Source organism: Pleurodeles waltl, chromosome 6 (assembly GCF_031143425.1).
Source record: "Pleurodeles waltl isolate 20211129_DDA chromosome 6, aPleWal1.hap1.20221129, whole genome shotgun sequence".
Taxonomy (NCBI): Eukaryota; Metazoa; Chordata; class Amphibia; order Caudata; family Salamandridae; genus Pleurodeles; species Pleurodeles waltl.
This window is the reverse complement of record NC_090445.1, coordinates 319,919,764-319,945,483: the sequence shown is the minus strand read 5'-3', so window position 1 is coordinate 319,945,483 and position 25,720 is coordinate 319,919,764. Positions and strand designations below refer to the sequence as shown.

The following is a 25,720-nucleotide window of genomic DNA, read 5'->3' as shown; positions in this document are numbered from 1 at the left end:
ACAGGGACTACCACCTCCCCAGGGCTTAAGGAATGAACTGGAGAGGAGCCATGCGCACCGCCGTCCATGGCCCTGTAGGGCCCCGGAGCAACAAATGTAAATAAAGGTGGAGCCCCCCTCCCGGGCCATATTTGGTCCCGGGACCACCACCTCCCTGGAGTCAGCCCACGCAAACTGAAATGAGACAGACCATGCATCATTAATTGCCCTGGGGTCTGCCACCCTTCCGCCCCTCCCCCAGGGTCAACTCCCTATGTCCTGAGGTGCCCTCCATCAGGAGGTAGCAGTTTGCTTTCACCTGGCAGAAGGTTTGACAGCTCCCACCACACTACAGCAAACTGTAAGTCTTCTCCCAGTGGGCAGGACAACTGCTCCCTGTCGCTGGGAGCAGACTTTTCACCTCTTTTCCTGCCCGGTGTCAAGCAGCAAAGAAAACAGATGAAAGGATTGCTTCCACACGCAGAGAGCAGTATTTTTTAAGCTGCTCCCTGTGTGCAGGACCAATGCCAGCTCCTGCTGCAGGTGGGGAGTTGTCAGGGACTGTGGGGCCTTTGAAGCTCCCCCATCGACCCCAGGATACTTTTCTAGCTTTGCTAAGGCAAGGTAGTGAGTTTTCTCCCCAGTGCCACCTTGAAAAGTTGTCTGAAATCTTTGATGAATGTGTTTGCATCATTCCTGTTCTGAGCACAATATGCTATGTAGTGACTTGACGAGTGGGTTCTTTCTTGTCATCCCCTGTTTAGAACAGAACTTATTGTTCTCCCTTTTATTCACTAGGCGTATGCAAAATAACCTAAGAGCCCGCCTGTTTAGCCCTGCCACATACATATTAGTGGTAAGCAACTTTTTCCTGCCTTTTTCTAGGATGATTGACAGCTTAACAAAAGGCCCACTCAGTGCGTTTCCCACTGATTTTTGAGATGCGTTCTTGAAGCAGAAGAATATGAGCACTAAACAAAGAAGCACTTACTACATATTATTAAGATGGAGGTGAATTCATCGTTGCTGTTGTGCTGCCACTCTCAGCATTCACCCAGCCCTATGTTGCGCAACCTCATGTGGAGGTGGATGCCTACGAGGGGGTTGGCTGCAGGGCCTGCAGCCAACTCCCACATGCATGGCCAAAGCCATGACCAGGTGCGTCTGGATCATGTGGGGGGAGGCATTTTGTTATTTTACAGCTCGGCAAGGTTGACACTGTGTCAAACCTATGCTTAAAGACTTTGCTGTACAAATGGCAAAAGACTTTGTCACTATCTAGCTCGGCGTGGATAGCACTGTGCTGATCCAATTCTTAAAAACTTTGCTAGATAAACAGACATTTGAGGTGAGCAAATCTAGAGTGTCGCTGGTGTTGCAGGGTGCTCCCTACTAGAGCTGCTCTCCACCTAAACTTGGGAACTACCCAGAGTTCTCTATTCTTTTTTGCATATATATATATATATACAGGGAGTGCAGAATTATTAGGCAAGTTGTATTTTTGAGGATTAATTTTATTATTGAACAACAACCATGTTCTCAATGAACCCAAAAAACTCATTAATATCAAAGCTGAATATTTTTGGAAGTAGTTTTTAGTTTGTTTTTAGTTTTAGCTATGTTAGGGGGATATCTGTGTGTGCAGGTGACTATTACTGTGCATAATTATTAGGCAACTTAACAAAAAAAAAATATATACCCATTTCAATTATTTATTATTACCAGTGAAACCAATATAACATCTCAACATTCACAAATATACATTTCTGACATTCAAAAACAAAACAAAAACAAATCAGTGACCAATATAGCCACCTTTCTTTGCAAGGACACTCAAAAGCCTGCCATCCATGGATGCTGTCAGTGTTTTGATCTGTTCACCATCAACATTGCGTGCAGCAGCAACCACAGCCTCCCAGACACTGTTCAGAGAGGTGTACTGTTTTCCCTCCTTGTAAATCTCACATTTGATGATGGACCACAGTTTCTCAATGGGGTTCAGATCAGGTGAACAAGGAGGCCATGTCATTAGATTTCCTTCTTTTATACCCTTTCTTGCCAGCCACGCTGTGGAGTACTTGGACGCGTGTGATGGAGCATTGTCCTGCATGAAAATCATGTTTTTCTTGAAGGATGCAGACTTCTTCCTGTACCACTGCTTGAAGAAGGTGTCTTCCAGGAACTAGCAGTAGGACTGGGAGTTGAGCTTGACTCCATCCTCAACCCGAAAAGGCCCCACAAGCTCATCTTTGATGATACCAGCCCAAACCAGTACTCCACCTCCACCTTGCTGGCGTCTGAGTCGGACTGGAGCTCTCTGCCCTTTACCAATCCAGCCACGGGCCCATCCATCTGGCCCATCAAGACTCACTCTCATTTCATCAGTCCATAAAACCTTAGAAAAATCAGTCTTGAGATATTTCTTGGCCCAGTCTTGACGTTTCAGCTTGTGTGTCTTGTTCAGTGGTGGTCGTCTTTCAGCCTTTCTTACCTTGGCCATGTCTCTGAGTATTGCACACCTTGTGCTTTTGGGCACTCCAGTGATGTTGCAGCTCTGAAATATGGCCAAACTGGTGGCAAGTGGCATCGTGGCAGCTACACGCTTGACTTTTCTCAGTTCATGGGCAGTTATTTTGCGCCTTGGTTTTTCCACACGCTTCTTGCGACCCTGTTGACTATTTTGAATGAAACGCTTGATTGTTCGACGATCACGCTTCAGAAGCTTTGCAATTTTAAGAGTGCTGCATCCCTCTGCAAGATATCTCACTATTTTTGACTTTTCGGAGCCTGTCAAGTCCTTCTTTTGACCCATTTTGCCAAAGGAAAGGAAGTTGCCTAATAATTATGCACACCTGATATAGGGTGTTGATGTCATTAGACCACACCCCTTCTCATTACAGAGATGCACATCACCTAATATGCTTAATTGGTAGTAGGCTTTCGAGCCTATACAGCTTGGAGTAAGACAACATGCATAAAGAGGATGATGTAGTCAAAATACTCATTTGCCTAATAATTCTGCACTCCCTGTACTTATTAACTTAAAAAAAACAAATGTTACAGGGATGTTATAATTAGGCTCACATTTTAAATGTACCAAACCATAGAAGTTCACCTGTTATAGTTGTAGTTATCTCAAGTAACTATAACTTGTGCCCTAAGGTAACTATAACTCAGGCCCTCCAAAGTGCCGGGGAACGCCACCTCCCCAGGGTACATAATTCTAATTGCATGCCGGGGGCACTCCCACGGGGCACATATTGGTAATTCAGTGCAGGGGGGCCTCCCCCCCCCCCACACTTCATAAACAAAAGTGCCCCAGAGAGATGGCGGACCCTGGTGTTGCAGGTTGGCCCCCCCACATTTGATAATTCTAATGCCCCCGGGACCAGCATTTGATAATTCTAATGCCCCCGGGTCCTGGCTCACCCTGGGGGAACATTTAAACAAGCACGGGAGCCCACGCATTTTTTAAATTTATTTTTTACATTTTCGCTGTAACTCCCATTGATAATTTAAATACAAGCATTAGTAAATGCATTATGTTTTGCCTATGTGATTTATAATATTTGTTTTTTTGTTGTTAGTTGTAGCTTGGTGAATAGTTGTGTAATATAAGTAAATAAAAGTCTGTTCAATTGTTATGACGTGTTTTTTAATAAAGGCAATATAGCGCTTTTGTTTCCACTTACATTCAATTCCATTCACCCATTCACACAATCACAAACTGTCAATCACTGGAAAAAAAACAGTGATGTATGAAACAGGTTCACTAAGTTGGCTTTAACAACGTGTGTTAACGTATTACATATGACCTAGTGGAAAACTACTCAATAATTAAAGTACCTGCACATAAGCTGCTATTCCGAAGAAGAGGGACATGCAGAAGTTGCAGCCCCTCCAGAGCCCCTGAGCTTTAGAGCCTGGACGGCTCTCCTGTAACATCTGCCCATCAATGACCATCTGATCCCCCTTACAGCCCAGCACTGCGCTCAGGAAACATCACAAGTGGTTATCTAGTTATCCACGAACAAGGGTACAAACAATTCAAGCTAAAGGTTACGCTGCAACAGCACACTATTTTATCCTGACATAATTAGCAGGGCTGGTTACAGATACAAAGAGCGAACTAAGGGCCAGATGTAACAACTTTGCAAATTGCGAGTTGCAATTTGCGAGTCCGAGCGACTCGCAAATTGCAACTCGCAATTTGCAATGCAGAACGGTGTCTCAGACACCGTCTGCGAGTCGCTATGGGGTCGCAAAGACCCACCTCATTAATATTAATGAGGTGGGTCGCAAATTGCGGCCCCATAGCGACTATGGGCACTCACGGGTATGGAGGCCTGCTGGGACCAGCAGACCTCCATGTCCGTGACTGCTTTCAAATAAAGCAGTTTTTTTTTTCAAGTGTAGCCCGTTTTCCTTAAAGGAAAACGAGCTGCACTTAAAAAAAAAAAAAACGAAACCTTTAGTTTCGGATTCTTTCAGGGCAGGTAGTGGTCCCTTGGACCACTGCCTACTCTGAAAAAATACTGGTGGGTCCACTCACAAAGGGGAAGGGGTGCCATGGGGACCCCTTCCAATTTGCGAGTGGGTTACCATCCACTTCAAGTGGATGGTAACTGCGACTCATGGAATTGCATACCACTGCGAGTCGCAAATAGGAAGGGAACACCCCTTCCTATTTGCGACTCTGAAATGCATTTTGCGAGTCGGTCCCGACTCGCAAAATGCATTTCTGCATAGCAAACCCACGTCTGCGACTCGCAAACGGCGATTTTCGCCGTTTGCGAGTCACAAACTGGTTGCTACATCTGGCCCCAGAATCATTCCAGTCCACCCTGTGAAATAAATAGAAGAACTTCCGTAGGACTCTAGTGGAGCTGCTGTTTCCGCAAGAGGAAAGTTATTTTGCTGCAGTTCCGTAGTAAAAGCCCATTCATTGGTATTACCCAGAGCACAGAGAGAGAACCCCACGCCCGTACAGCGATGGAGCTATTTGACCTGGTAGATAAGGCAGCTAGACGAATCTTAGCAGCCCTCGGAAGCCGGCGAAGGTGTTGGGGAAGCCACTTGTTTGCGGTGTGCTTTTGTCTGTGGTCAGGTTTTCAAGCAGCGTTAACTCTACATTTCAATGTTTACAGTATTGTAGTGTTTATATATGGGGGGAGGGGCACTATATTTTGAAAACCAAAACTCGGACAGCTTTCCACAAACGCAGAAGTATGCCTACAATTTTTCTTCGACCAAGGATCACAATGACTCCTTTGACATTAGTTTGAAAGTAATTAGCAAGCACTACTTGCAGATCTTAGAACAGTACAAGCGCTGCCTAGGCTCTACCTAAAATAGTCCCACAAAGCGCATGAAAACAGTATTTAAGCGCTGGGAAACTGATAAGAGAAGCACACTTACAAAAAGTATTGGTAAATGCTAAAAAATAGTGTGCCAGCCAATAGAAACGGAGGAAAAGTAAGTGGCAAGCACAGGACTCAACGAAAGCAAGGAAAGCAAGAGGAGGCGGGACTTGAGCCCCTTTTAGAGATGTATTCAATACAATAGATTTCACAACAAGCACAGTGCAAGTGCTGTGTAGGCGAAACCCAGAATTGATTTTTTGCTCTGGGCTGTCTAGCACCAGACCTAAGGAGTCAGGGTGCCCTTACCCTGGCCCCTTTTCTTTTTTATCATCTTTTTTTCTGCGGCTCAGCTGAAGTCCCAATATGGCTGCCAGCACTTTCTTGCTGTGCTGGCAGCCAATCAGATCTCAGCACCAGATCAGGAAGGTTTGTGGCGCCTTCGCATCCCTATATATACAAATTTAGATTTTCTTTAAATTTCTCTAAAACTTCTGAACAGATTTATACTAAATAACAAAAAGGGTGCTTTCTGAACCAAAACCTACCTTTTTGCCAATCTTGGTGTAATTCCGTCCAGTGGTTTGGGTGCTACTGCTGTTTAAAATCCCTATGGAAAAATGCATGGAGAAAAAGTGTTTTGGGACTCTGCTTTTTCTTAGCCCACGCTTGACGGATCACCCTAAAACTTTCTACACAAATGCTGAAACGAGCATCGTATTTTCTTGGAAAATTTTGTGAAGGTTCATCAAATTGCACCAAAGTTATTAACAATACAAAAAATGTTTTTTTTCTATAGAAACTAGCTCCTAACTATAACTCCCACCCCGCCATGCACAGTTTTTTTCATCAAAAATGTTATTGCAAATATTACATTGATATTATCAATGATGTTATCAAAGGTGCCATGAGTGCCGTAATGTCTGAGGTAATCAACAGGGCATGGCAAGGACACGAGTTATAGTTACTTTAAGGCACGAGTTATAATTACTCTTAACAGGTGAATTACTATGGTTTTGTATATTTAAAATGTGAGTTTAACTATAATGTCCCTGTAACCTTTGGTTTTTAAAGTGAATTTCTATGTTTTAAAAAAATTATATTTCCTAACTATAACATCCCTGTAACATTTGTTACTTTGTGGCTTTTTAATAGATAGTAATTTTCATAACTATGGGGGTCATTCCGACCTTGGCGGGCGGCTACCGCCGCCCGCCAGGCGGAAACCGCCATGCGGCCGCACTCACGCAGCCCCCATTCTGACATTCCCGCTGGGCCAGCGGGCGCAAACCAAGTTTGCGCCCGCCGGCCCAGCGGGAATGAGGCCGCAACACAGGAGCCGGCTCCGAATGGAGCCGGCGGTGTTGGGCCGTGCGACGGGTGCAGTTGCACCCGTCGCGCTTTTCACTGTCTGCTAGGCAGACAGTAAAAAGCTGGCCGAGGCCCTGTTAGGGGACCCCTGCACTGCCCTGCACTGCCCATGGGGCCCCAGGACACCCCTTAGCGCCAGCCTCTTCCTGGTGGTGAAAACCGCCAGAAACAGGCTGGCGGTAAGGGGGTCATAATCCCCAGGGCTGCGCTGCCCTGGCGGATTAGCGCCGGGGCAGAAATGGCGGAAAACCGCCGGCCCCGGCGGTGCGACCGCGGCTTTACCGCCACGCTCAGAATGGCTGAGAAAGCACCGCCAGCCTGTTGGCGGTGCTTTCAGTCATAATGGCCCTGGCGGTCTCGGACCGCCAGGGTCAGAATGACCCCCTATATGTTAATCTAACCACTGCCGCGAAGGGCCAACCCCCTATAACTACCCAATCTTGCGCCATGCAAGGCCTTTGGCAGTGGGCAGCGGTGTTTTGCTGCAAGGCCAGGGCTGCGGCCAGACATGTGGCCAACCCCCCTAAACACCCAATCCTACACTCCATACGGCAATTTGGCAGTGTGCAGCAGGAGTTGGCCGCGGCCTGTCTCTCTGTGTGTGAAAATAGGTGTGAGAGGGTGTATCTTGGGGTGAGAGTGGGTGCGAAAGTGTCTGGGTGTGAGCGTTGGTGCACCACTGTCTAAGTGGGTGCGTCACTGTGTGGGTTTCAGTGGTTCTGTGAGTGGGTGTGTGAGAGTCTGAGTGGGTCTGTGAGTGGGTGCATGAGTGTTTGAATGGGTCTGTGAGTGGGTGCACAAGGGTCTGAGTGGATCTGTGAGTGGGTGTCTGTGGGTCAGAGTGTCAGTGAGTGGGTGCGTAAGTGTGTGAGTGGGTCTGTGAGTGGAAGAAAGATTGAAAAAGAGAAATTGAGAGAGAGAGAATGAAAGAGTGGGACGGAGCGAGGTAGCGAATCTTTTATGCTTTGATGAACGATATACTTAGAATGAGATATTTCTGAACAACCTGAAAAGAAAAATTTGTCAATTAAAAAGCGTGAGATCACCTTTTCAGTATGAACCTTTAAAACATTTGAAGTTTAAAAGAAGGAAACTGACCTGGGATACACCTGGAGTAGAACCCTCAACTTTCAGTGTGAGTGTCTGTGACCTTAACCTTTAGGCCACAGGTGATTCCTTACTATGATGCTTCCAGACATACTTAGGACAGTCAACCCATGCATGTGATTGAAAAAAAAAAGTGAATATTGTATCACTAGGAAGCTTTAATAGTCAAAACACTACCAAATAAATAAACACACTGCCAAACTATACTAGGATTTGAACCTTCAGTCTACAGTACAAGACATTGACCATTAGGGCAGAAGTGACTCTGTTCTGCCCTGCATCCAAACTTAATTATAATATTTGTCCCAAACATCTTGCTAGTTTGACGCTTTGAAGTCATTGCATGGAGAGACCAACAGCTATGTCCCAGTGAGCACCCAAGGATATAGCAGGAGCAGGCATCATTGGTCCCCGTGCACCCGCTCTTTATTTTTCACTTTGCCCCCAGGACCTGGACCACCCAGGGGCTTTAAAAAAACAAGCACCAGTATCAAAGCTGATGTAGCTAAGATGCTGGAATTGGGGTAATTGAGCCTTCTGATATGGGCCAGTCCAGTGGTGCTGGTACCCAAAGGAAATATACAGGGGGAGAAGAAAGAATTGAGGTTCTGTGTGGACTACAGAGCAATGATGCAGTCACAAAGACTGATGCTCACCCTATACATAGAGCAGAGGAGCTCATTGATAGGTTAGGGGCCGCTAAGTACCTGAGTACATTTGATCTGACTTCACTGGGAGACTGCCCTAAGTGAAGGAACAAAGGAGAATTCAGCATTCTCCATACCAGAGGGGCACTATCAATTTAAAGTAATGCCCTTTGATTTAACCTCATTAGTGAGAGTGTCGGGCACAGGCCGACGCCCACACTACCTTCCGGGTGCGGGTAACGACCAGTGGCCGACACCAGGGAGGGGGTTGAAAAATCCTCTGATGCATTGCACCGGAGGATTTTTCTTTTTTTATTTAAATACCCGTGAGAGACACGGAAGAGCTTCCATGTCTCCCCGCTGTTCCCCTACCCGCCCCTTTGGATGTCAGCGCTACTGTATTTTATGTATTATCTATATGCAAATCTGTATTTTATGTAAATAGCTGAGTGGATTAGTAAAGCCAGCCATTACTATAATGCAAATGAAATGTATGTGCAAGGGGGGCTACGGAGAGATGAAGGGCACTTTTGCTGGGTGGTAGTGAGGGAATCTGAGGAGAAGGTCATGGGAGTGGGAGCACCAATAATGATTGTAGGACTGGGCGCCAGAGACGCTAAAGACTGTGATGACTGGTGTGTGACAAGGTGAATAAATAGTGTGTCTCTTTTGTTTTTTGAGTGTCTTGAGAGAACGTGATGAATTGAAGGTAAGGTGACTGACCTTTACTGATGCACGCATCACACACCCACCAGCAATTTTGTGACTGTCTACGTAGGCTAGTGTTTTAGAGCGAGGTTTTAGCCAGTTGCAGAGATGGTGTCTCGTCGGATGACTGCTGCTGAAGCCCTAACTTGGGTTAAAGAGGACAGCTCGGACATGGAATCAGAGACTGAGATAGCAGATACTGATACAGCATCTGAGGGATAGGACAATGGTGCAGACTCTGAGAGTGATTTTTCCAACAACTCCTCTTCCAGTGATTCTGGCAGAGGTGATGAGGACAGTCCTGCTGTCCCTTCGCAAGCACAGTCTGTGCAGGGGTACAATTGCGGGTTAGCCCAACCCAGAGAGCAGGTGCATGTGGCGGCAAGCATAGAGAGAATGCTCTTTTGGGAGCTCCCCAATTTAGTTCAGCCCCAAATTCCACCGCCCAAATCGTATTGTGGAGACATCAAAATTATCTATCACAAAACAACCTGGTTTAGTAAGGCAGGCAACTGCATTTTTGGTCTCGGGCTTGCCGGCCATTTAGGGAAGCTTACTAAACCCAGACATTTCTGGAAACTAGACATCTGGGGGGAGTCCACTGAGGTGTGTCTTGTGTGGATTCCCCAAAGTATTCTTACCCAGAATACCCTGCAAAGGTGAAATGTTGAAAAAAACGTTTTTCTTGCATTTCTGTCACACAAACTACAGGAATATGCTGGGATCCACAAACTTCCTACCACCCAGTCCTGATAAAAATGCTACCCCACTTGAATGCCTGTACCTATTGCCTACGTCAGGAATGGATCTCCCCAGGGTCAACACTTGCCCTCATGTAAGGACTAACATTGACGGTTCTGTGATCCATTCCTGACACGGGCACTAGGCTTACCCACACAAGTGAGGTACCATTTTTATCGGGAGACTTGGGGGAATGCTGAGTGCAAGGACATTTGTGGCTTCTCTCAGATTCCAGAACTTTCCCTCATCTACAGTTGAGGAAAAAGTGTTTTTTTTGCCAAATGTTGAGGTGTGCAAAGGATTCTGGGTAACAGAACCTGGCGCGAGACCCACAAGTCACCCGATCCTAAATTTCCCTAGATGTCTAGTTTTAAAAAATGTACAGGTTTTCTAGGTTTCCCTAGGTGACGGCTGAGCTAGGGGCCAAAGACCACTACTAGGCACTTTGCAAAAAACACGTCCGTTTTCTTTGGGAAAATGTGATGTGTCCACATACTGTTTTTGGGCATTTTCCTGGTGCAGGCATTAGGCCTACCCACACAAGTGAGGTACCATTTGTATCGGGAGACTTAGGGGAATGCTTGATGGGAGGAAGTTTGTGGTTCCTCTCAGATTCCAGAACTTTGCAGCACCGCAATCTGAGGAAAAAGTGTTTTTTGTTTGCCAAATTTTGAGGTTTGCAAAGGATTCTGGGTAACAGAACCTGGGGTGACAGCCCCACAAGTCACCCCATTCTGAATTCCCCTAGGTGTCTAGTTTTCAAAAATGCACAGGTGTGCTAGTTTTCCCTAGGTGCCAGCTGAGCTAAAGGCCAGATTCCACAGCTAGGCACTTTCCAAAAAACACGTCAGATTTCAATGTAAAAATGTGATGTGTTTCTGTTGCGTTTCCTGTTGCAGGCAGTAGGCCTATCCACACAAGTAAGGTACCATTTTTTATCGGGAGACTTGGGGGAAACACAGAATAGAAGAACAAGCGTTATTGCCCCTTGTCTTTCTCTACAATTTTTCCTTCCAAATGTAAGAGTGTGTAAAAAAGAAGTCTATTTGAGAAATACCCTGTAATTCACATGCTAGTATGGGGACCCCAGATTTCAGAGTTGTGCAAATAACCACTGCTTCTCAACACTTTATCTTGTGCCCATTTTGGAAATACAAAGGTTTCCCCGATACCTATTTTTGACTCTAGATATTTCACCAAATCAATTGCTGTATACCCGGTATACATTAAAAACCCACTGCAAGGTGCAGCTCATTTATTGGTTCTGGGTACCTAGAGTTTTTGATGAACCTACAAGCCCTATATATCCCCGCAAAAAAATCTGCCATAGCTGGAGAAAGTTATAGAAGAAAACGTTGACAGAGACAGGGCTCAGCACTGGGGAGGGGGTGAAGGCCCAGCAGCTAAAGGGTTAAAGAATGCACCGGCCACTTTACAAAGATTTATAAACAAGGTCTTGTCTGGGGTGGAGCAGATCAGTGAAGCTTATCTGGATGATAGCGCTGTGTACAGTTCCACCTGGAAGGAGCACCTGACCCACCTGAAGCAAGTGCTTCAAGCCCTGCAGCAGGCAGGCCTGACTATTAAGGCCAGTAAGTGTCAATTAGGCCAGAGTTCAGTTGTGTACCTGGATCACCTTGTAAGTGGAGGCTATGTACAACCGCTCCAGGCTAAAATCCAAACCATCTTGAATTGGGCTCTCCTATAACCCAGACAGAAGACAGGGTTTTCCTTGGTCTGACTGGGTATTATAGGAGGTTTTCAAAATTATGGGACCAATGTGGCTCACCTAACAGAGCTCACCTCCAAATAAATGCCAAAGAGAGTCATGTGGACTCCAGTGAGTTAGGAGACCTTTGACACTTTAGTGTTTCTGCCTCCTGCTTACACAAAGTAATGTATGGTTCAAACAGATGCTTCAGAACTTGGGTTTGGGGCAGTGTCGGCACAGGTAAAGGAAGAGGGCCTTGATCCGCCAGTTGCCTTTGTCAGCACTGACCCGTAGAGAGTAAAAATGGAGTGCCATTGAGAGGGAAGCCTTTGCTCTGGTTGGTGCCTAGAAAAGCTGAGACCATACTTGTTTAGTACTCACTTTTATTTACAAACTGAGCACAGACCTCTCAGGTGACTAATGCAAATGAGGGGAAAGAATCCTAAACTGTTGAGGTGGTCCATTTACTTACAGGGGATGGACTTCACAGTGAAACACAGACTAGGGGTGTCCTATGGTAATAGAGATGGACTTTGATGTTTTTTCCACTTAGATGATAAAGACTACCAGGGAATAGTTTAGTTACCCATCACCTTTCGTTTGGGGCGGGGACATGTGGGAAAGTCACCCTTTTAGCATTTTCACACCAATATTTCTGACTGATACTGATGGTAACTGACTCTGACTGTGCCCTGGGCTATGCTTACCAGGCCCACTGCCAGTGCTCTAAATAAAAGGTATATGGTCAAATTATACTGTTATAATTCCAACTGGCAATGACAGACCCTGTAAGTCCTTAGTAGACAATGGGGGCAATGGGAATTCAAACTACCTACAAGTCCCTAGTATATAACAGGGCATGGAAATTTAGAGACCCGGTAGATTTCTTGCACTGGAGTGTCCACTGATGTGTGCCTGCTGTCCTTTTTAAGACAGCCCTGCTTAGCAGACCATCTTTGCAAAGTAAAATGTATAGAAATTCGACTTTGCCTTAAAGGTACTTCCAAAGTATTAATCTACCTTACTTTTATATATAGGTCATCCCCAAGGTCTCCCATAGATGCCCCAGGGGTGGGGTGCCATGTAACTGTAAGTAGGGACATTATACAAAATATTTCATATATCCTGGTAAGGAAATAAATGCACCTTTACATGTTCCCACATTGTAGAAGGTCAGCTCCATAGGCTATAATGGAAATATGTTCCATAAGCCTAAGTATGGCTAGGAAAACCATTAAAATGTCATAAGTTGACTCTAATGAATGGTAATGGTAAATGCAACAATTTCCTGTTGTTGAATTTATCGTAACTTTTACAGAGAAGAGGTTATAAGACTTTATTTTCTGTAAAACAAATTCCAGCCTGATAGGGGTCTCTACTGATGGGTCAGCCCTAACAGGATTACCCAAGCTGCTTTATTAGGTGATAAATGGCCTGCTCTGTGCAGAGGTTATTTGATGCAGGGAAGTAGGCAGATGGGGATCCAGCCCAGTAAGGGGGCTGGGTGAAGCACGCTGAGGCTTCAAAGGGTTACCAGTCAGAAAGGAATGCAACAAGGCATGCCCTCTCACCCCTGTACCCCACAGATAGATGGCAAACTTAAGGAAGGGATTTGCAGATGTGCAGTGGGGGATTTAATCAAATTAGCTACACCAAGGGGTTGGATTTTCCAGCTCTTTCTCCTCAGGAGAGAAATCCTCCATCTTGGAATGTTAAAGTACAGTGCTTTATGGGACAAGAAGTTGCCACACTTTGGAGGAAGATGGCATACTTATTGGTGGCACCCTACAGCTCATTGGACAATAATGCCCACTGACTATCCCCCAAGATGATGGAATAAAAGTGGCTGATCTGCATTTGAATTCAGATCTTCTAACTGAAACCACTATATGAAAAAGGACTGCCCTGCTGAAACCCTGGTTTGCAACCCAGAGGTCTGCACACTTAAGCACATGTTGTACACTGGAACCACAGCCCAAAGGAATTTGCCTTGCTTCAAAAATAACTGAGGATTGACTCCCTGGAGTAACAGGTTAAAAGAGCTTCCCTGCACCAACTTCCACAGAAGTCCCAAGTCTGGAATGCGTCCAGTGGACTTACAAGGATTTGGCAAGGTGCATTGTGGGAATTGTAGTCCCAAGGAGTAACTCAGATATTCTGAAAATTTGGATTGGGGTTGTGAATCACTTTCCTGTATCAAACTTCCACAAAAGTCCCCAGCTTGGAGTGTGTCGAATGGACTTGCAAGGATCTGCCTAGGTGCACTGAGGGAATTATAGTCCCAGCGTTCCAAGCAACAAGTCAGAGATTCTGGAACCTTGAATCGAGATTGTGGACCACTTAGCTGCATCTTTAAAAATGTAATTCTCTGGTTCCCTATATTGGATGTTTGTCGTTTTCTTGTTGTTTTCACAGATAAAAATAATTATTATTTTTATAAACTGGTGTGGGATTTTTATGGTGTGTTGTGTCTTACTTATTTACTGTATTGGTGTATTTAACGGCTTTATATATCTGTCTCTTGGGTTAAGCCTGACTGCTCGTTGCCAAGCTGCCAGGGGTTGAGCCAGGGGCTACTTTGTGGGATCCTGACTGGGCACAACTCTGTGTTGGGGGTGTATTGCTAGTGGGAAGTGTGTGCTTAACCCTACAAATACCCAGCCTCCCACACATGGTAAAGGTATATGTGTGGTAAAAATCGGCATGGTAATGACCGCGTAGTAAAGGCATGTGTTGTAATGGCACGCGTAGTTCCATCATACATTTGTCTTACATGCTCCCCTTCACTTCTCGTCTTTCATGCCGACTGCTGTCCTTCACTGCTTTTGTCTTAGATGCTTCCCACTCTCCTTCACTTGTCTTGAATTACATGATCCCCGCTTTCTTCCAATGCTCTTGTCTTACGTGCTCCCTGCTCGCCTTCGATGCTCTTATCTTACATGTTCTCGGCTCTCATTCACTTCTCTTGTACAGGTTGAGATTCTTGCTCTTTTTCTGCCTAAGGTGCACCTGTTCTATGAAGGGAGGTTTCCAATGCTGGCGGGCACAGGCGGGCTGCTCAAAATTATGGGATCCAGCTGTTACACCCTCACTACCACTTCCCTAGTCGCACAGGTTGCAAGGCAGGAGATGCTCTGGTGTTGGACATATGGTTCACAGTCTTAAGACCTATGTACTCCCACTTTGCAGACCCAGTCATTTGATAGAGTGGCTGGGCAGCACGGGCATAGCCTGTTTTATAGCTCAGGCTATGGTTACAGTGACTCACCTTGTGAAATATGCTGCCCTTTCTGACAGCCTCACCCATAGCACATTATGAAGCCTCTTCAAGGAGTGAGGCTTAATTAAATTTGCCCCACTGCTCTCCACATTCTTTTTGTGAGGCTGGTGAACATGCCAAACGAAGCACTGACTATTTCACAATACTTGATGTGAGACACCTATGTTCCTAGGGAACACGCCTCTTCCCCCCCCCCCCCCCGAACCCCCACCCCCCAGGGAAATATTTGAGCACCAAAACCTGTTGATGGAAAAGAAAAGTGTGGTTTGTTGCTGTGCCCTTAAATATGACATATGTTACATAACTGTCCCATGCTTGAGAACCATAGCTAGGAGACTGCACAAACAGAGAACAGTAAAACCTGTGAATGCTTCCTAGTGCAAGATACGGAACCCACTGATGAAGAGCACCCAGTTCTTCTCTTGCAATGCTATTTAAAATTGGTGCACCGCATACCAAGACTGTGTAGTTTTGAACGCACTACAGGCCTCTTTAATCCACTACCAAACAATAGCCCTGCTTTTTCTTTTCCTGCTAGTTTTTCCGACTTTCTCTCCCTTGGTCTTTGCACTTTCAGTGTTTTTCCCTCTGCTTTTCCAATGTGGAAAAATAAGTGCTGATCCCCATAAATGAGTGCTGGTTGCTTCCACTGACTCAGTTTACGCACTGAGAGTATCACACTAGTTAGGTGAGTGTTCTTCATCCTACAGGAGTTATGAGTGTATGTTAATTGCAGAAGAGGTTTGGCTGTTTCTTCTGGATGTTTTGTACGTCTTGTATGTTTCTGGAAATTGTACAATAGCCCTTTAAAGCCGCTCACTCTTTAGTGTATTATCTACCAGTGCTCTATCTGTCTTGCATGTTTGAGAGAATGACATTATGTTTCTTCAACTTCTGCCATTATTGTGTTAGGGAAGGTTGTGCTGCTGCTATTCACGTGGTGCCTTTTTTGTGTTGTGAAGCTACACAAAAAAATAAATCCTATTGCCAATGGTTGTTTAAATGCATGATGAAAAAGAGTAAACCCTCACAAAATTTGAGCTTACTCTGGAAATTACATGTGAAACAAGCATGTTTTAAATGGAGTAATTGATTTTGCAAACTTTTAAAACATATCTGAGTGTAGACTTTTTAAAACGTAGCTGAGAAGTGGCCAATTCTAGGATTTTCGCCAACAGCAATTTGTATGCTGGGGTTTTGAGCCCATGTTAAAACCGTAAAAGCAAAACTACAGCCCTGCAATGCACCAAGCTGTTGTCTGAAAAAAACAGAAAAAGAGGATGGTATCCTGTGTTCTTTGGAAAAGGTGGAGAGTTGTGAAATGCAAAAGAAGCCCAGTGCTGAAGAGGGTAGATACAACTAAGGCTTTCACTGTTAATCGGCTACTATTAACACTCCTTATGAAGCCTGCAATGGGCAGCAGCAACAGATGTGTCTACAGGCAATCAGGAAATGTAATGTCCTTTCAACACTCTTCTCGAAAACGTCCTCAGCCTAGAACTTTGTGGGATAAAGGCGGCTGAAGAAGTGCAGCATGCAACGCATGTGCCACCCACGAGGGCAACCAGTGCCAGGGCTGCTAGTGGTGCGCAACAATAATCCACTGAGCCACAGGAATTGCCTTGACTAAACAAGCAATGGCAAAGCCAATAGATCTCTCCTATACAATAGTTATTGGCTTGGTAATGTGTTTTTGCTATTTTATACACCCGTGTGGCTGCTGTTTAGCATAGCTAAAAAGTAGTGGCATGGAGTGTCAGAGTGGAGTGGGGGAGAAGTTTTGAGGAGTGGATTTGCTGGAGTAGAGTGCCGTAGGGTGGAGTAGGGGGAGTAGAGTGTTGTACTGTTGAGTGGAAGGGAGTAGAGTTCAGTGACAGAGAGTGTGAGAGTGCAGTGTCGTAGAGTGGAGTGGTGTAGAGTGTTCTAGGGTGGAGTGAGTAGGAGTTTTACTGAGGTAGTCTGGTGGATTGGATTAGGTTAGAATGGGGTGGTTTGGATTGGGGTAGTGTGGGGTGGATTGGGTGAAGTGAGGTAGATTTCAGTAGGGGACTGGATGGGGTGGATTGTAGAGGGGTGGACTGAAAGGGGGTAATGTGGATTGGAGTTGGGTGGATTGGATTGGGGAGGGTGGATTGAATTGGAGTGATAGAACGGGGTGGACTGGATTGGGGTGGGAGATTGTAGTGGAATGGGTTAGTGAGGAGTGGGGTGAATTGGGGTGGGGTGGGGTGGGGTGGATCAGTCGTGGCTCGTGACAACGCGAAGGGGCAGGGAGGGGCGCGTGTGGGGATAGTGGAAATAAAAAATAAATTTAAAAAAACACACACACTTACCTCCTCCGCCACGTGCCGCTCTTCTGTCCCTTGTCACTGGTGCAGGCACAGGCTCCCAGCCCGCCCTGCGCCTAGTCCTGACGCTGCTAGAAACAGCATCAGGATTGGCTGGGAGTGCCCAGTCAGGGCGCTCCCAGGCAGAGTGGGAGCCTGTTTAGGCTCTCCCAAGCCCGGCAACATTGCCGGGCTTGAGAGAGCCTACTGCACATGTGTGTTTGGCTGATCCGAGACGGCCGGCCAAACATACATGCGTAGTGAGTGCTGTGCACTCCCCCCTCGCTGCTCTTCACCCCCGTGACCCCGCCCCTTTAAAAGAAAAAGATAATAAACAAAGTTTAGCCGCCCCTGGGCTGGACTGGAGTGGTATGGACTGGATTCACTGAACTGGGGTGGATTGGACTAGAGTGGGGTGGATTGGATTGGGGTAGAGTAGGGTAGATTGGAATGGGGTGGTCTATATGGAGTGGGTTGTAGTGGGATGACTGAAATGGGGTGGGGCACTTTGGATTGGGTTGGACTGGAGTGGGTAAATTGGATTAGACAGGAGTGGGATGAATTGAATTTAGTGGGGTGGATTAAATTGGAATGGAGTGGATTGGATTGGATTGCAGTGGGGTGGATTAGACTGGAGTGAAGTGGTTTGGATTGAGGGGGGTGGAATGGATTGGGGTGGATTGAATTGGGGTGAGGTGGACCAGAGTGGGATAGACTGGAGTGGGTTGAAATGGTTTGATGTGGGGTGGACTGGAGAGGGTGTATTGGATTGAGGTGGATTTTTGAAGTGGAATGGATTGGAGTGAGGTGGACTGGAGTGGTATGAATTGGATTGGTGTGGGATAGATTGGATTATGATGGGGTGGACTGGATTAGAGTGGGGTTGACTGGACTGCAGTGGGGTAGATTAAGGTAGTTTGAAGTGGGGTGGATTGGATTTGAGAGGGCTGGATTGGATTAAGGTCAACTGGATTGGTGTGGGATGGATTGGAGTGTGGTGGGTGGACTGTTTTGGACTGGAGTGGGGTGAGAAGACTTGGCAAAATAAAATAAAACAGTTAACTATGGAAAATAAAATAAACTTTGCAATTCTGGTTTTCCTTCTGGAAACGTTTTTGCCAGGCACACCCCTTCTGTTTGCAGGGAGGTACCTCAATCAGGTGGGGAGCTGCAGACAGGCACTGATTAAGTTGAATCAGGCACTAATTAAGTTGAATCAATCAGTAGTCCCTGCTCCACAGACAGGGACAGAAATGATGCTTGAACTGCAATGACGAATTACGAGGCTGTAAAGAAGAGCTTCTGGCAAGCAAACAAATAGTAAGTAACTGATGGGCTCCAAGCCCTTTTCAGTTAACAGAGACTCGCAGGCTCGACCCTAAAAATTTGTCAACCACCTCTTTTCACCAGTTCAAGGACGCACGAACCCACTTCAAAGGAGACAAGCGAAGCCAATAGACCAGAATGTCGTGACAATTTCTAGGAAAACAGCAAAATGATCTGAAACAAACATCACCTGAGACCCGGGCTATAATCCACATGAGGTTAAACGCAACAAGTAGTTACCGGGTAACACTGGAAGTAAGCAATCCGCAGAGCAGCACGCGCTCCCAAGAATCGACTTGTCACGATTAAACATGGAAATTAGACATGCAAACTCCAACACTGACAATGACCGGAGCTGACAAACAGGCGTAGAACTACAGCAGGTAAAGACCAAGCAAAGACTGGGGGTGGAGATATGGAAAACATGGCTCCTGTAATGCGCCGTGCAGCCAAATATGCAAAATGACGTAAGCGCGGCTTCTACTAGAAACCACCGAGTCTGGCCAAGAGTGCTGTCTGCTTACGGTCTCCAGGTGGCTCCTGTTCACGTGAACGAACGTTGTCGAACCTTCAGCATCATATAAAATAACTGTCATGGGGATGTTACTCCAAAAAAAAAAAGTGAAAACAAGACCACAAGTCTTGCTGTGATTTGTTAAAGGACGCCAACCAGTCCAGGTTTGGAAAAGTTGCTTCCCTCCTGTACAGAGTAATCGGGTAATCGTTAGCCAGGGTGTGCAAAGAGGGCCTAGGAGGCGAGATCAATGACAGGGGCTTTGGAGAGGTATAGGGGTGGTGGGGGGTGGATGGAGAGGGAGGGGGGAGACCCCTATCAGTGACCCATGTATCCATAAAAGATACATTTACATACAGTCGCTTTTAATGGAACTCATTTATGTAGTTAGTGCTTGCTGAACCTGAACATCTGGCCTTGATCCAACTCCCCTGCGCCTGGTTGAGAAATCTCCACTCAATGCTCAATTACCCCACTTAAGGAGCATTGCCTTCAGCCTGTCCACGCGTTTTTACACACACTGACCTTAAGGGTCCTGAAACTTGTTGGTTCACTTATGCCATTATAAATTCAAGTTTACTAGTCCAGCCACGTAAAGTGCTGTTGACTTACGAAACGCAGAACCAGCTGTGGGTGCCTCTTACAATATGGTCCCGCTGTAAACCATGTATTGTATGTCAGCCCTTTCACTCATACAATAGAGCAGACACAACAGATCTCTGTATAACAGAGTGCTGTGCGCCCAAACTGGAGGTGACAGAAGGCCCGCGCATGGTGTGGTTCCTGCTCGTTGCGCACTCACTCCGCTCTTGGGTATCTCCTGTTTTCCCGATTTTTTTGTCACGATGCCTCCTCTCACAGAACTGTCCTACTGCTGCAGAGACCGAAGCCCCAGAGCTCGCACGTGTTGTCACTTCCGGTACGCACGCACCGCGAGGCGTAGCCCATAAGTGCAGTATTAAGTAGATTTATTTTTGGCTATGGAAAAGGCCACATATTCTCAGTTTGCGCCACTTTATGCCTTCAGACCATGGGATAAATGCTATTTACTGTGTCTATATGTGTTTGTTGAAGTAAAGCAGTTTCAGAGAAACTGAGTCATGAGTGATTCCTGTGATTGTAGAGCTCTTTTGCTTCTCAGGATCCATCCAGGGTGTATTCGTGAATAGTTTAGCCAGCCAAGGCTTTTTCATAATAGACTGGAATTTATCACCCACTTATCCTTTTGTAAAACCAGGACTACAGGTCCCAGAATAAAAGAGAAAAACCTGGACTGGATGAACTGCTTAGGTATGGACTTGCGAAAATGCAAAGCTCCGTGATTGGTCTACTACAGCTGGTGTGATAATAGAGCAGAGATGCTCTCTGTTCGATCCAGTTCCTTCCGCCTGACCATGCAATGAATGCTAATCCTTGTGTACACAGTTCTTGTTTCCTGGAAAATTGCATGCTGCTGAGCAGCTGAGTTGTGGCAAAGATTACGGGCACACTGAGCTGTCCAGGTTTTTCTTTGCGTGCTGGTACTTGTCATAAATAGCTACAGAATAAACACGGCAAAATTACCATAAACTACAAAATGCAAAGGAAAAGGAAAAGTTAGAACACAATGAGGTTCATACCCGTGGAGTCGAGAAACTTGATCGATCTGGGATTCCACAACTGCGGAAAAATGTACCCACAAATGTCAGAAGTCCTCCCACCCCAAAGATTTCTATTCAACTACCCTCAATAAGGCACATTAGGTAGGATGGCCAGATTCTGAGAAGCAAAAACCGGGGCAGGTTAGACATGAAAGAAGGACTAAAGAAATTACTCTCACTTTTATACCTGGTCTGTCCCGTTTTTTGCGTAGCTTTGTGAATGTGTGCCTGTATGTGTAAGCGTGTGAATGTGTGTGTGTACACACACACACACATATATATATATATACACATTTACAAGACTACATATGTAAAATTAGCTATGGCTTGACCTCCCACCCTGCACCCCAACCCAACCTCTCTCTGCTGAGAGCAGACAGGGGACTGTGTTGCCTGACAGTAACAGATAAAATACTTTAATTATTTCATACTTTGTAGGCCTCTTTAACTTATGCTTCCCTAGATGAGCTGATCTTTGTCCCAAAAACCGGGACATTTATTTAAAATTAGGAGAAGCGTCGAGAAACCGGGACAGTCCTTTAAAAACCGGGACTGTCCGGGGAAATCCGGGACGCTGTCACCCTAACATTGGGTGCTGTCTGCTCTGTCATGTTACAGTTGAATTCATGCCAATTGCACTCCTTGTTTCCAGTGCTAGGCCTATACTTAATAAACCACTGTATTCTGGGAGTTTAGACCGGCGCACCTGCAGTAAAAGATTTCTGAATAGAAAGCTCATGGTGTACGCAGCCTGAAACCAGTACCTGCTGGAGCAGCAGTGACAAAGTATGCCTTGGCATAAACATTAACATTCCCATTGGGCCACTAATGCCATGTCAGCAATACAACTCTCAGAATATATTTGGTTGTTAAATGTAGCCATAGGTCTGTGCACATGGACTCAAGCAGCTCTAAAAAGGTGTCAATACTAACCCTGCTCGCTTCCCTCCCTCCCGCTCTTTCTTTTTAGCTATACATTCGGTCTCTCTCCTTTTCCTTACTGTTTAATTCACCTCTGTCGCTTTTTCCAACCCCCTCTCTCTTTTTCTGATTATTCCAAGCTGGGCCTGCTGTAATCAGTGCGGGCGCGGGGGAGAGTGGCCGAGGTGCAAGCAGCAGGCCCGGGCCTCCAAAACCCGACCTCCAGAGTCTCCAGCCCGCACGGAAATGGCGGACGAGATAAACTTCCAACAAGGCCCTGTCCTTGACACATGCAGACAGACCAGCCTGCTGGCACCATGCACACCGAGTCAGAGAGAGCAACGCCGGAAGCACACAGGGAGGGAGTGGGCTTGCCTAACAATGAGGAACCACAGGGTGGAGTGCACACCACAGTAACCACAAGCATGCAGAATGCAAGCACGTCAGGGTTGCAAAGGTCACTGCATACCAGAAACAGGACGAGCAACTTCTCGCCAGGCAGCACGCCACATGCGTACAGCCAGGTGCACGTAGGAGGCTTCCTCAGAGCGTAGGAACAATAACATAACAATGGTGACCTTTAGGTTAGTGCGTGACAAACATGAATTGTCATTTCGTGTCAAGATACTAGTGCACCTTGGTAACCAACCCGGTGACAGTGTTTTGCTCAGACTGAGAAGGGCGCCGTAATAAAACAGGAGTATGTGACTTTCAAGTTGCAAACAAATCAATTTATTTATTAATTCTCTTCATTACACAGTGCATTGTGGCATGTGAACTCAACATGCCCTGGTGGACAGTTCCGGAAATGGAAAAAAAACGACTCTGGGATCCAATCATTTTGGGGTCAAAGAGAGGCAGCAGAAAGCGGGTGGAGTCAGCAGCGAAGTTTGTCCGTCAGCTTACTTACCCCAAAAACATTGGCTACAAGCACAAATGCGATAATAAATCTGTCCTGCCTTAATTGGTTACCAAAAGGCTGCATTGTTAACTATTTTACCTATTTTATGGGTCAAGGCGCCAGCTGCAGATATCTTTGTGTATCCCGCAAATTTCATAGTATAATAGTCGAGTGATATAACTCCGGTGGTTAATGCACTTGCTGGAGAAATGTTTATGTAGTCCATTCATATATTTGACTCATCATAACATAGCATAGAGGGCTAGTATTGATGCTTCAACGCCCAACGTGTAACATGCAGGTCACAGATTTGTGCTTTACATAGAGAGCTCAGTGGGTTGTTGCGTTTGCTGCAGCGATCCTTGTACTGCTTGCAGGTTACAAATTATAATCTCTGTAATATAGCACATTGAATTATGAACCAGAATCTCTGAGCTGCTTGCAAACTGAAAGGCATAAGTATATGTCCCTTAATGTTGTTTTCTCAATAATAAGTTGCGAAAATGGTTAATTTGCATAGTAATATAGACTTATACGTAAATACTATATGAATGGTTAATAGCATAATTAAACATTGAGATAAATATTTCTGCCCTTACAGTTCATGCATAGCTAGTAGACTCAGCGCTTGGAAAACTCAAAAAACTGTCTCTAAATCATACAGTCTGCCACGAGTCACTCCTCAGAGGTTGGATTTAGGCAAATTAGAAAATGTTACCTGATTCCCGTGCATCAAACATTTTGTCAGGTAACTTAGAGCGCCTTTAAGGTTAGGCAGTGTGTGCAGGATGTATTACACATTAGTTGCCAAAATTGTGCTGGAGACTATGAAGAAGGCATAGATCGGTGGGGTTGTCATGAATACATGTCTCATACACAGAGGCTCCAATTAGGCTGTCTGTCGGCTCACTGTTGTAACGCCGGAGAGCTGAGATCTTGCGTCACTTCCGCCCACGAGGTATTCAAGTGCACTGTTTTCAAGCGCATTAAAATGATACCCGGGCCCTCGTCTGCTTTCCTTTTCCTGTTTTGATATTTGTGTTCTGGTTCTCCTTTTGTTATCAGCAAAAATCAACATAGTTTTGTTTAACTAAAATACTGCCTCTGTACCTAGTCTGACTCAGATGGTCGGGCACTGGATTCGTTTTTGTTTTCTGAATCTTGGAGTTTGAAAGTTGAACCATGTTTCTGTTTCATGTTTTCTCTTTTTGTATGTATATAGGTATACTCCTATGCTTGAAAACTTTGCTAGATAAACAGACATTTGAGGTGAGCACACCTAGCGTGCCGCTGGTGTTGCAGGGTGCTCCTTACTGGAGCTGCTCTCCACCTAAATTTGTGAACTACCCAGAGTTCTCTCCTCTTTTTTGTATAATTTGTGCGTCACTCTAACCCTGAAAGGGTTTTGTTTTGATCTATCTATCTATCTATCTATCTATCTATCATAGTTTTTATGTAAAGCTATTGATACTTGACATTGTATTGACAATATTTTTGCGCATGAACTTTGTGATACCATATATTTGGTCAACCTAACTTCTCAAGTTGTTTTTGGCAGTGACATAAGTCAAACAACGCAAGGCATTTTCTTCCCAGCTCTCCACCCCAACACACACAGCCTGCACCACTGAAAACTGGTTCTAGGAAGTGAAAAGAGAATTTGGGCAATCTGCTGTGAAGCAGATATCAAGTAGTGGCCTTTAACTTTTAAAAAACACGCCTCAGATGTTTCCAGAATTGCCAATCTGGCCATGGGAAGGAGTAATTCTAGGGCTCCAGTGGCACAGTATTTAGTATTGACATTATGACCAGGGAGCGGGGAAGAAGGGTAGTGTGATGACTACATAAAGGGGGCAGTTACATGGTGTTCCCTCAAATGTGGCAAAGTAACAACAATAGCTTGCTCCAGGACAGGACATCCAGATGGAAACAAAGCCCAGGACGAGGGAGGGTGGCTCATTCCAACAACAGGACACTACACAGTTCAGGAAATAGAGCTGGGCAGTGAAAAAAACTACAGGGCTAATTTACAAACCCCTTGCACAGCCGTAGCATAATTTTTTTCTGATGCTACAGCAGCGCAGAACAGTCTACCACACTGCGCAGTATTTACAAACTGGCACAATGGTACTATTGTGCAAGTTTGTAAACGCTTGTGGCAGGTATAATGCATGCAAGGGAGGCATTCCCCACAAGGAGGTTCTTAGGAGTTGGGCAGTGAAATAAACAAGAAGTCACTGTGTCATTCTAGCGTCATTTTTTAACACTTGCTCAGGGCAGGCATTAAAGTGATGTTGTGCCTTGTTGTATTGGCCCCCGCGATTTGCTGGGCTAGCCTGGATGCGCATGAAAAACACCAGGAAGCACTGATTCCGCTGACAGATGTTAGTGGAACAGTTTGACTGCGTCTAAATGTTCCATCCCCAGTACTCTAAACCAACTGCTAATGAAGAATTTATAAACAAGATTGTGTTAGAGCAGTTTACTGAAGTATTACCGCTTTCCATGTAGCAATGGTTCAACCAACACCAAAAGCTTACTGCAGCAGAAGTGGTAGAGCTGGCATCAGCTTATAGGATTGCAGATGAAGAAGTCTAAATGACGTCTTCTGGCATAAAGCTGGGATCATTGGCACTTGGAGCAACAACAGAAAACACTGTTGGAGAGTCTGATGTTTGTGGTCATTCTTAGGAAAGAATTGTCTAACCAGAGCAGTTCTTAAGAAAAGACATAATACCACCCAATGGGCCTCGATGCTACGGCTGTGTGGAGTGACGTCACATTGGACAGCTATGCCCACATAAATCAAAGCTAAAACCAAAGGATGTTAGTGTGGCAGAAATTCACTATGGAGATAGACCACAAGCTGGCCATCTTTTCACCCAGGAAGAAAGTATTCAGGGACACATAACCAACAGATTAGGAGACAATAGGTTTTAATAAACTGTCATAAGTCCTGAATTGCGTACCTAAGTATAAGTCGGTTCACAAATACCAAAATCCAGCACTCTTGGAGATAGAAACCCACACCACTCCTCAGATACTCCTTCAGATAAAAAAAAATGTTTTCCACTTACTGCAGGGAAACTTCTTCACCTACCTACTGTACTGGGTATTGATATTCCAAACTTCATGAACCTTTTATAGGGAGCTAGACTGGAGGATTCTTTGTTAAAAGTGCTCCCTT

The 25,720-nt window shown here is 45.4% G+C and overlaps 1 long non-coding RNA gene across 2 annotated transcripts in view; it reads right to left on the bottom strand.

Annotated features, from left to right (window-relative positions):
• Positions 1-21,946, bottom strand: part of LOC138299671 (uncharacterized) — a 132,342-nt gene extending 110,396 nt beyond the window's left edge. Inside the window, exon 1 of one of the 2 annotated variants that reach the window (XR_011204805.1) lies at positions 21,713-21,946. This is a non-coding gene — a long non-coding RNA (uncharacterized lncRNA). The remainder of the gene's footprint in view (positions 1-21,712) is intronic. The other variant, XR_011204806.1, reaches the window with a different exon arrangement.
• Positions 21,947-25,720: the final 3,774 nt, after the last annotated feature.